The sequence below is a fragment of the Arachis hypogaea genome, chromosome 14, assembly GCF_003086295.3.
Source record: "Arachis hypogaea cultivar Tifrunner chromosome 14, arahy.Tifrunner.gnm2.J5K5, whole genome shotgun sequence".
Taxonomy (NCBI): Eukaryota; Viridiplantae; Streptophyta; class Magnoliopsida; order Fabales; family Fabaceae; genus Arachis; species Arachis hypogaea.
Genome location: NC_092049.1, coordinates 42290326 through 42301322, shown reverse-complemented (window position 1 = coordinate 42301322; position 10997 = coordinate 42290326). Strand labels below are relative to the sequence as shown.

Genomic DNA, 10997 nt, shown 5'->3' with positions numbered 1-10997 from the left:
TGAGGGGTTTGGTCTTGAATGATTGAGGCTTGATTGGCCTCTATCCTCTTGGTTAAAGCTGCTATTTGAGCTGCAATTGCCTTGTTCTGAGCTAACAAAGCATCTACAGAGTTGAGTTCTAGCACTCCCTTCTTCTGAGTCCTTTCTGAAGCATAGAAATACTCGTTTTCAGCTACAGTCTCAGTGACATCTATGGCCGCTTCAATGGTTTTCTTTTTATTGAGTGAGCCTCCTGAAGAATGATCCACCGCCTTCTTTGCTTCATAGGATAAACCCTCATAAAAGATATGTAGTTGTACCCACTCATTGAACATTTCTGGTGAGCATCTTTTTGTCAGATCTTTGAATCTATCCCATGCCTCATAGAGTGTTTCTCCATCTAGTTGTCTGAAGGTTTGCACCTCAGCTCTCAGCCTGTTGATTCTTTGCGGAGGGTAAAATCTTGCAAGGAATCTGTTCACGACCTCCTCCCATGTAGTTAGTCAGATCTTGATCAATAGCCAATTCCTTGGTCTAATTGCTCATGAAGAGAGATATGCTTGGTCCCTGATTATACCACACACCATTATAGGTCCAAGTAGAGGGAGGATTATATGTCGCATATCCAAACACCAAAACCCAGATTCTACTCAAGTGTGAGAAGGGATTTCAAGCATGGTTTCATGTTTCCTTTTCCAAGGTTCCCATGAAACCCAATTGCATTCAATCTCTTTCCCAAGATAATTGAATGCTAAGCATTAAGAACGAAATTCCTTCTAGCAAATCAAAGAGAAGATGAAGAGAAGAAGAATTTCACTATTATCAATCCATCAAGTACAACAGAGCTCCCTCTCTCAATGAGAGGGAAGTTAGCTACTCATAGCTCAAAAAGTACTCAAAAGTGAAGTGTGAAAGTGGATCTAAAACTGACTACTTAACCCCCTTTCTTTAGTACTCCTTGGGGGTATTTATACTACTCCTAGTAAAATAAAAGAATTACAAAAGTGAAAAAGAAAAATTACATTTTTGGAGGGAAAAGAAGCTCAATAAGTGTGATCTCGCAGCTGGCGTGTGATTGGCGCTCTAGTGGCGTGTCACGTGCCCTTTAATTTTAGCTTGGCGTGCCACGCCCAGCCCTTCAAGTGGCACGCTCGTCTCTTTAGCAACCTTGGCGTGCCACGCCATCGAGCTCAAGTGGCACGCCATAGTGGAATTCTTGTGTTGGCGTGCCACGCCTTCGAACTCAAGTGGCACGCCCTTTGTCTTTCTCACTTATCTTTGCCTTTGGAAACTTGAACTAGCGTGCCACGCCCAGGGTCTGGAATGCCACGCCCTTGCTCTATGCTTGGCTAAGCTTCTCTGGAAAGTTTCACTAGCATGGGATGCCCAGGGTCTAGCGTGCCACGCCCCTTTGTGAGTGAGTGGTTCCTCTGTTTGGCATGCCACATCACGAACTCAAGTGGCACGTCCCAATGCTTCCTTGCTCTCTGAATGACACTAGCGTGCCACGCCTGGGACTCAAGTGGCACGCCTAAGTGAAGAATAGTGAGTGGCGTGCCATGTCCTCGATACCAAATGGCGCGCCCCATGTAATTGACCTCCTTCATCCTCTCTGGAAACTTATACCAGCGTGCCACGCCTAAAGGTTGGTGTGCCACGCCCATGATCTTGTCTTGGTTCCAGTAGTTGGCGTGCCACGCCTCAACCTTTAAGTGGCACGCCATAGTGACATACTTGGGTTGGCGTGCCACGTCTTCGACACCAAGTGGCACGCCCAGTCTTCAATTGCCTTCAGCCCCTTCTATGGATCATTGTACCAGCGTGCCATGCCATGCTGTTCAAGTGGCACGTTGATGAGCGGATAATTTATACGCTTTTTGGCATTGTTTTTAGTATGTTTTTAGTAGAATCTAGTTACTTTTAGGGATGTTTTCATTAGTTTTTATGTTAAATTCACATTTCTGGACTTTACTATGAGTTTGTGTGTTTCTCTGTGATTTCAGGTATTTTCTGGCTGAAATTGAGGGACTTGAGCAAAAATCAGATTCAGAGGTTGAAGAAGGACTGCTGAAGCTGTTGGATTCTGACCTCCCTATACTCAAAGTGGATTTTCTGGAGCTGCAGAACTCCAAATGGCGCGCTTCTAATTGCGTTGGAAAGTAGACATTCAGGGCTTTCCAGCAATGTGTAATTGTCTATACTTTGAAAGAGTTTAGACGACGTAAAAGGGCGTTGAACGCCAGTTCTACGCTGCTATCTGGAGTTAAACGCCAGAAACAAGTCACAAACCAGAGTTGAACGCCAGAAATACGTTACAACCTGGCGTTCAACTCCAGAAAGAGCCTCTGCACGTGTAACATTCAAGCTCAGTCCAAGCACACACCAAGTGGGCCCCGGAAGTGGATTTATGCATCAATTACTTACTTCTGTAAACCCTAGCAGCTAGTTTATTATAAATAGGACTTTTTACTATTGTATTAGACATCTTTGGACGCCTGGTTCTTAGATCAGAAGGGCTGGCCATTCGGCCATGCCTGGACCTTTCACCTATGTATTTTCAACGGTAGAGTTTTTACACTCCATAGATTAAGGTGTGGAGCTCTGCTGTTCCTCAAGAATTAATGCAAAATACTACTGTTTTTCTATTCAATCCAATTTATTCCGCTTCTAAGATATTCATTCGCACTTCAACCTGAATGTGATGAACGTGACAATCATCATCATTCCCTATGAACGCGTGCCTGACAACCACTTCCGTTCTAACTTAGGTTGAATGAGTATCTCTTAGATCTCTTAATCAGAATCTTCGTGGTATAAGCTAGATTGATGGCGGCATTCATGAGAGTCCGGAAAGTCTAAAACTTGTTTGTGGTATTCCGAGTAGGACTCTGGGATTGAATGACTGTGATGAACTTCAAACTCGCGATTGCTGGGCGTAGTGACAGACGCAAAAGGAGGGTGAATCCTATTCCAGCATGATCGAGAACCTCAGATGATTAGCCGTGCTGTGACAGAGCATTTGGACCATTTTCACAAGAGGATGGGATGCAGCTATTGACAAGGGTGATGCCTCCAGACGATTAGCCATGTAGTGACAGCGCATCGGACCATTTTCCAGAGAGGATCAAAAGTAGCCATTGACAACGGTGATGTCCTTACATAAAGCCAGCCATGGAAAGGAGTAAGATTGATTGGATGAAGACAGCAGGAAAGCAGAGGTTCAGAGGAACGAATGCATCTCTATACGCTTATCTGAAATTCTAACCAATGAATTACATAAGTATTTCTATCCTTATTTTATGTTTACTTCTTATTTAATTTCGAAAACTCCATAACCTTTTGATATCCGCCTGACTGAGATTTATAAGGTGACCATAGCTTGCTTCATACCAACAATCTCCGTGGGATCGACCCTTACTCGCGTAAGGTTTATTACTTGGACGACCCAGTGCACTTGCTGGTTAGTTGTGTGAAGTTGTGATAAAGAGTTGAGATTACAATTGAGCGTACCATGTTGATGGCGCCATTGATGATCACAATTTCGTGCACCAAGTTTTTGGCGCTGTTGCTGGGGATTGTTCGAGTTTGGACTACTGACGGTTCATCTTGTTGCTCAGATTAGGTAATTTTCTTTTTGTTTTCTTTTCAAAAATTTTTCAAAAATCTTTCAAAAATTTCTCCTTTGTTTTCGAAAAAAAATTTAAAAAAAAAATGTGTTTTCAAAAATATATTTTTCTTCAGAATTTTTAAGAATGAATTCTAGTGTTTCATGAAGCATGTTGAAGCCTGGCTGGCTGTAAAGCCATGTCTAATCCTTCTGGGTAGGGAATGTCAGGCGTGTCATGTCTAAGTTACATACTAAAGCTTGGCTGGCTATTAAGCCATGCCTGACCCTTTGATTGGAGATTTAGACTAAAGAGCATAAGATTCCTGGAATTCATATTAAAAATTTTGGAATCCTTATTTTTCTTTTTCAAAATGATTTTCGAAAAAAAATTAAAAGAAAATACAAAAAAATCATAAAATCATAAAAATAAAAAAAAATATTTTGTATTTCTTGTTTGAGTATTGAGTCAGATTTAAAGTTTGGTGTCAATTGCATATTCATCTTGCATTTTTCGAAAATTCATGCATTCATAGTGTTCTTCATGATCTTCAAGTTGTTCTTGGTAAGTCTTCTTGTTTGATCTTGATGTTTTCATGTTTTGTGTCTTTTCTTGTTTTTCTTGTGCATTTTTGCATCCATAGAGTCTAAACATGAAAGATTTCTAAGTTTGGTGTCTTGCATGTTTTCTTTGCATATAAAAATTTTCAAAAATAAGTTCTTGATGTTCATCTTGACATTCAAAGTGTTCTTGGTGTTCATCTTGACATTCATAGCATTCTTGCATGCATTCATTGTTTTGATCCAAAATTTTTCATGCATTGAGTCTTTTTCATGTTTTTCCCTCTCATCATTAAAAATTCAAAAAAAAAAATCTTTCCCTTTTTCTCTCATCAAATTCGAAAATTTGAGTTGACTTTTTCAAAAAAATTTTAAAATCTAGTTGTTTTTATGAGTCAAATCAAATTTTCAATTTAAAAATCTTATCTTTTTCAAAATATTTTTCAAAAATCAAATCTTTTTTTATTTTTCTTAGTTATTTTCGAAAATTTTAAAATATTTTTCAAAAATCTTTTTCTTATCTTTATCACATAATTTTCGAAAATAACATCATCAATTAATATTTTGATTCAAAAATTTCAAGTTTGTTACTTGTTAAGAAAGATTCAAACTTTAAGTTCTAGAATCATATCTTGTGATTTCTTGTGAATCAAGTCATTAATTGTGATTTTAAAAAATCAAACCGTTTTCAAAACTAATTTCAATCATATCTTTTCAAAAATATCTTCTTATCATATCTTTTTCAAAAACTTGATTTTAAAATATCTTTTCTAACTTCTTATCTTATCTTTTTTAAAATTAATTTTCAAAATTTGTTGCAACTAACTAACTAACTTTTTGTTTGTTTCTTATCTTTTTCAAAACTACCTAACTAACTCTCTCTCTAATTTTCGAAAATTATCCCCCTCTTTTTCAAAAATTATTTTTAATTAAATTTTTAATTTTAATTTTATTTCATTCCTAATTTTCAAAAAATTACTAACCTTTTTCAAAAACTATTTTCGAAAATCACTAACTCTTTTTCAAAAATAATTTTCGAAAATCCTTCTCCCTCATCTCCTTCTAATTATTTATTCATCTACTAACACTTCTCTTCATCTCACATCACTGCTCCTATCCTTACCCTTGTGTTTGGATTCTTCATTCTTCTTCACCCCAATTCCTTTTCTTCTTCTACTAACAATAAGGAACCTCTTTACTGTGACATAGAGGATTCTTCTTCTTTTCTTGTTCTCTTCTCTTTCTTATGAGCAAGAACAAAAAAAAAGGCATTCTTGTTGAAGCTGATCTAGAACCTGAAAGGACTCTGAAGAGGAAACTAAGAGAAGCTAAATTACAACAATCCAGAGACAACCTTATTGAAAATTTTGAACAAGTAAAGGAGATGGCAGCCGAACCCAACAACAATAATGCAAGGAGAATGCTTGGTGACTTTACTACACCTAATTCCAATTTACATGGAAGAAGCATCTCCATTCCTGCCATTGGAGCAAACAACTTTGAGCTGAAACCTCAGTTAGTTTCTCTGATGCAGCAGAACTGCAAGTTTCATGGACTTCCATCTGAAGATCCTTTTCAGTTCTTAACTGAATTCTTGCAGATATGTGATACGGTTAAGACTAATGGAGTAGATCCTGAAGTCTACAGGCTCATGCTTTTCCCTTTTGCTGTAAGAGACAGAGCTAGAGTGTGGTTGGACTCTCAACCCAGAGATAGCCTGAACTCTTGGGACAAGCTGGTCATGGCTTTCTTAGCCAAGTTCTTTCCTTCTCAAAAGCTGAGCAAGCTTAGAGTGGATGTTCAAACCTTCAGACAGAAAGAAGGTGAATCCCTCTATGAAGCTTGGGAAAGATACAAGCAACTGACCAAAAAGTGTCCTTCTGACATGCTTTCAGAATGGACCATCCTAGATATATTCTATGATGGTCTATCTGAATTGGCTAAGATGTCATTGGATACCTCTACAGGTGGATCCATTCACTTAAAGAAAATTCCTGCAGAAGCTCAAGAACTCATTGACATGGTTGCTAATAACCAGTTCATGTACACTTCTGAGAGGAATCCTGTGAGCAATGGGACGCCTATGAAGAAGGAAATTCTTGAAATTGATACTCTGAACGCCATATTGGCTCAGAATAAAATATTGACTCAGCAAGTCAATATGATTTCTTAGAGTCTTAATGGAATGCAAGCTGCATCCAACAGTACTCAAGAGGCATCTTCTGAAGAAGAAGCTTATGATCCTGAGAACCCTGCAATAGCAGAGGTAAATTACTTAGGTGAACCTTATGGAAACACCTATAATCCATCATGGAGAAATCATCCAAATCTCTCATGGAAGGATCAACAAAAGCCTCAACAAGGCTTTAATAATGGTGGAAGATACAGGTTTAGCAATAGCAAGCCTTTTCTATCATCCACTCAGCAACAGACAGAGAACTCTGAACAAAATACCTCTAATTTAGCAAACTTAGTCTCTGATCTATCTAAGGCCACTGTAAGTTTCATGAATGAAACAAGGTCCTCCATTAGAAATTTGGAAGCACAAGTGGGCCAGCTGAGTAAAAGGATCACTGAAATCCCTCCTAGTACTCTCCCAAGTAATACAGAAGAAAATCCAAAAGTAGAGTGCAAGGCCATTGATATAACCATCATGGCCGAATCCAAAGAGGAAGGGGAGGGCGTAAATCCCAATGAGGAAGACCTCCTGGGACGTCCAGTGATCAATAAGGAGTTTCCTTCTGAGGAACCAAAGGAATCTGAGACTCATCTAGAGACCATAGAGATTCCATTGAACCTCCTTATGCCATTCATGAGCTCTGATGAGTATTCCTCTTCTGAAGAGAATGAGGATGTTACTGAAGAGCAAGTTACCAAGTACCTTGGTGTAATCATGAGGCTGAATGCCAAATTATTTAGTATTGAGACTTGGGAAGATGAACCTCCCTTGTTCACCAATGAACTGAGTGATCTGGATCAACTGACATTGCCTCAGAAGAAATAGGATCCTGAAAAGTTCATAATACCTTGTACCATAGGCACCATGATCTTTGAAAAAGCTCTGTGTGACCTTGGTTTAGGGATAAACCTCATGCCCCTCTCTGTAATAGAGAAACTGGGAATCTTTGGGGTGCAAGCTACTAAAATCTCATTAGAGATGGTAGACAATTCAAGAAAACAGGCTTATGGACAAGTAGAGGATGTGTTAGTAAAAGTTGAAGGCCTTTACATCCCTGCTGATTTCATAGTCCTAGATACTGGGAAGGATGAGGATGAATTCATCATCCTTGGAAGACCCTTCCTAGCCACAGCAAGAGCTGTAATTGATGTTGACAGAGGTGAACTAGTCCTTCAATTGAATGAGGACTCCCTTGAGTTTAAAACTCAAGGACATCCTTCTGAAAAGGAAGCATGAAAAGCTTCTCTCAAAACAGAGTCAACCAGAGCCCCCACAGTCAAACTCAAAGTTTGGTGTTGGGAGGCCACAATAAAACTCTAAGTTTGGTGTTGAACTTCCATATCCAAACTCTAAGTTTGGTGTTAGGAAGTCTCAACAATGCTCTGAACATCTGTGAGGCTCCATGAGAGCCCAATGTCAAGCTATTGACATTAAAGAAGCGCTTGTTGAGAGGTAATCCAATTTTTATTTAATTATATTTTTATTAGTTATATGTCTTTGTAGGTACATGATCATGTGGAGTCACAAAATAAATAAAAAAATTTGAAAACGGAATCAAAAACAGCAGAAGAAAAATCACACCCTGGAGGAAGACCTTACTGGCGTTTAAATGCCAGTAAGAAGCATCTGGCTGGCGTTCAACGCCAGAACAGAGCATGGTTCTGGCGTTGAACGCCCAAAATGGGCAGCATCTGGGCGTTTGAACGCCAGAATTGCACCCTGGAGAAGAGTTGGCGCTGAACGTCCAGAACAAACATGGTTCTGGCGTTCAACGCCAGAAATGGGCAACAAATGGGCGTTCAACGCCCAGAACAAGCACCAATCTGGCGCTGAACGCCCAGAGTTGTGTGCAAGGGCATTTTGCATGCCTAATTTGGTGCAAGGTTGTAAATCCTTGAACACCTCAGGATCTGTGGACCCCACAGGATCACCTCAAGATCTGTGGACCCCACAGGATCCCCACCTACCTCCACTCACTCCTTCTCACCCCTCTTTCACACCACCCCATAAACACTCTTCCCCAAAACTCTTCACCAATCACCTCAATCTCTCTTCCCTATCAATACTTTACCACTCACATCCATACATCCCACCTACCTTAAAAATTCAAAATCTCTTTCCCACCCAATCCCACCCATATTACCAAATACACACATCCCTCCATCTCCTCCATATCTTCTTCTTCTTCATCTATTCTTTCTTCTCTTGCTCGAGGGCGAGCAATATTCTAAGTTTGGTGTGGTAAAAGCATAAGCTTTTTGTTTTTCCATTACCATTAATGGCACCTAAGGCTAGAGAAACCTCAAGAAGAGGAAAGGGAAGACAATTGCTTCCACCTTGAGCCATGGGAGATGGAAAGATTCATTTCACAAGTACATCACTAAGAAAAGGTTGGAACAAACAAGAGAGCACATTCATGGATCTCAACAGTCACATGAAGAAGCTCATCATCAAGAAACCCCTGAGATACCTCAAGGGATGCACTTTCCTCCACAGAATTTTTGGGAGCAAATCAACACCTCCCTAGGAGAATTAAGTTCCAACATGGGACAACTAAGGGTGGAACATCAAGAGCACTCCATCATCCTTCATGAAATAAGAGAAGATCAAAAAGCAATGAGGGAGGAGCAACAAAGACAAGGAAGAGACATAGAAGAGCTCAAGGACATCATTGGTTCCTCAAGAAGGAAATGCCACCATCACTAAGGTGGACTCATTCCTTGTTTTTATTCTCTGTTTTTCATTTTCTATGTTAAGTGCTTATCCATGTTTGTGTCTTCATTACATGATCATTAGTATTTAGTAACTATGTCTTAAAGTTATGAATGTCCTATGAATCCATCACATCTCTTAAATGAAAAATGTTTTAATTCAAAAGAACAAGAAGTACATGAGTTTTGAATTTATCCTTGAACTTAGTTTAATTATACTGATGTGGTGACAATACTTTTTATTTTCTGAATGAATGCTTGAATAGTGCATAGTCTTTTGAAGTTGTTGTTTAAGAATGTTAAATATGTTGGCTCTTGAAAGAATGATGACAAGGAGACATGTTATTTGATAATCTAAAAAATCATAAAAATGATTCTTGAAGCAAGAAAAAGCAGCAAAGAACAAAGCTTGCAGAAAAAAAAATAGCGAGAAAAAAAAAAGAGAAAAAGCAAGCAGAAAAAGCCAAAGCTCTTAAAACCAAAAGGCAAGAGCAAAAAGCCAATAGCCCTTAAAACCAAAAGGCAAGGGTAATAAAAAGGATCCCAAGGCTTTGAGCATCAGTGGATAGGAGGGCCTAAAGGAATAAAATCCTGGCCTAAGCGGCTAAACCAAGCTGTCCCTAACCATGTGCTTGTGGCGTGTAGGTGTCAAGTGAAAACTTGAGACTGAGCGGTTAAAGTCAAGGTCCAAAGCAAAAAAAAGAGTGTGCTTAAGAACCCTAGACACCTCTAATTGGGAACTTTAGTAAAGCTGAGTCACAATCTGAAAAGGTTCACCCAATTATGTGTCTGTGGCATTTATGTATCCGGTGGTAATACTGGAAAACAAAGTGCTTAGGGCCACGGCCAAGACTCATAAAATAGCTGTATTCAAGAATCATCATACTGAACTAGGAGAATCAATAACACTATCTGAACTCTGAGTTCCTATAGATGCCAATCATTTTGAACTTCAATGAATAAAGCGAGATGCCAAAACTATTCAAGAGGCAAAAAGCTACAAGTCCCGCTCATCTAATTGGAGCTATGTTTCATTGATAGTTTGAAATTTATAGTATATTCTCTTCTGTTTATCCTATTTGATTTTCAGTTGCTTGGGGACAAGCAACAATTTAAGTTCGGTGTTGTGATGAGCGGATAATTTATACGCTTTTTGGCATTGGTTTTAGTATGTTTTTAGTAGAATCTAGTTACTTTTAGGGATATTTTCATTAGTTTTTATATTAAATTCACATTTCTGGACTTTACTATGATTTTGTGTGTTTTTCTATGATTTTAGGTATTTTCTGGCTGAAATTGAGGGACTTGAGCAAAAATCAGATTCAGAGGTTGAAGAAGGACTGCTGATGCTGTTGGATTTTGACATCCCTGCACTTGAAGTGGATTTTCTGGAGCTACAGAACTCAAAATGGCACGCTTCTAATTGCGTTGGAAAGTAGACATCCAGGGCTTTCCAGCAATGTATAATAGTCCATACTTTGAACGGGTTTAGAGGACGTAAAAGGGTGTTGAACGCCAGTTCTACGCTGCTGTCTGGAGTTAAACGCCAGAAACAAGTCACAAACCAGAGTTGAACGCCAGAAATACGTTACAACCTGGCGTTCAACTCCAGAAAGAGCCTCTGCACGTGTAACATTCAAGCTCAGCCCAAGCACACACCAAGTGGGCCCCGGAAGTGGATTTATGCATCAATTACTTACTTCTGTAAACCCTAGTAGCTAGTTTATTATAAATAGGACTTTTTACTATTGTATTAGACATCTTTGGACGCCTGGTTCTTAGATCAGAGGGGCTGGCCATTTGGCCATGCCTGGACCTTTCACCTATGTATTTTCAACGGTAGAGTTTCTACACTCCATAGATTAAGGTGTGGAGCTCTGCTGTTCCTCAAGAATTAATGAAAAAGTACTACTCTTTTTCTATTCAATCCAATGTATTCCGCTTCTAAGATATTCATTCGCAC

The 10997-nt window shown here is 39.1% G+C and overlaps 1 non-coding gene across 1 annotated transcript; it reads right to left on the bottom strand.

The window, feature by feature from the left end:
- Window positions 1–5927: 5927 nt before the first annotated feature.
- LOC112745971 (small nucleolar RNA R71) lies at window positions 5928–6035 on the bottom strand. The gene has a single exon (XR_003173874.1). It is a non-coding gene; the product is annotated as a small nucleolar RNA R71 (small nucleolar RNA).
- Between the last annotated feature and the right edge of the window lie 4962 nt (window positions 6036–10997).